The sequence below is a fragment of the Otolemur garnettii genome, unplaced genomic scaffold (assembly GCF_000181295.1).
Source record: "Otolemur garnettii isolate 467f Iridium unplaced genomic scaffold, OtoGar3 scaffold00047, whole genome shotgun sequence".
Classification (NCBI taxonomy): domain Eukaryota; kingdom Metazoa; phylum Chordata; class Mammalia; order Primates; family Galagidae; genus Otolemur; species Otolemur garnettii.
Window position 1 is genome coordinate 727273 of NW_003852442.1, and position 1404 is coordinate 728676.

Sequence of the window (1404 nt, forward strand, 5' to 3'; positions counted from 1 at the left end):
GAGGAGAAGACAGGAGGGGCCACACCTCCTATCCAGCACTTCAGGGCAGCCTTCTGGCTCGTGCTCCATTTTCTAGTGGAAATTTGGGCAGCTGAGAAAGTCTTTCTACCCTGGTGGTTCCAGGCCAGATGGGAGAAAACACCCAGATACTGAATTAAATAAAGTGGTCCAGGCCGAGCAGAAGCACCAGAACCGACTGTGCAGCAGGGATTTAAATGAGGGGCAGGCAAGCATGGCCAGAGACCCTGGCCGGTGAGAGCCAGAGGCCTTCACCTGAGACCCCGCCCTGGGCCCTGTGAGGTGCCCACTTTGGGAAGGGCAAGGGTGTCAGGCTCCCTCTCCTGCCTCTTTCTGCCGCTGCTGAGGGGCCCAGGACAAACCTGGGAGCACGGTGTTGGCTGAGAGGCAGTTCACACCTTGTGTAGGTGACGAGTTCACCTGGTGGGTGCTGGCTCCGTTCAACCCGCTACGGTTGGCACTGTAGTCTCGGGTGACTGTCCCATGAGCAAAGCCTGTAGGAGGTGCCAGACGCAGGCGCAGGGCTGTCTCTGAGGACCATGTGGGCCCCAGTGACTGAGCATCCCATGTGCTCTCGGATCACAGCGACTACCTTGACCAACCCCGCCGGAGGGCCCGGGTGGCAGCCCCACTCCGGGACACCGCATAGGTGAGATGCTGGGGCAACCTGCCCAAGGTGAAATAGCCGGCTAGGGCCCTGGGTGGGTTGGGAGGCAGGCTGTGTGGCTTCTGCAGCCTATTCTTACACATTACTTTGCTGCTTTTGTTTGCTTTAATGCTACAACCAGTGAGAGTTCACCCAGACTTTCCTCCTACTTCCACAGGCTGTCTGCCCTCCCAGTGTACTCCTCGGTGAGTAGGGCAGGCCTCGCTGCAGGGACAAGAGGCCGGTCTCTCAACTGCCCTCAGCACAGCTCAGGGGCTCCTCACAGGGGTGGCGCCAATTCCCCGTCTGCACAACAGAGATACTGATGCCACCTGGTGCTGCCAGAGGACAAGGTGCCTGGGAAGAGCTCAGGAGCATGCCTGGCAAAAGCCCTAAGTCTTAGCTATTAGTATCTTGTCCTGGAGAGAGGAGGAGAAGCAGGGAGGTGCTGAAGGAGGGAGGTGCAGGAGAACCCCAAGGGTGGCCACAGGAGTGCTACTCTAAGTTGCTGGTCCCCTGGGCCACCTCCAGGTGACAGACCCACAGGGAACAGCGGATGCGTCCTCGTCCTGCTCTCAGCAGGACTCCACTGGAACCTCACTTCCCACACTGAGAAGTATGGCAGGGACATCTGAAGCCACAGGAACAGGGTACCTCCCTAGACGATCAGTTTTCCTCACTGCAAAGCTGACACTTAGTTTCCCAAGTCAGCGCTAGGGAGAGCCCTGCTCGCTTGCCTG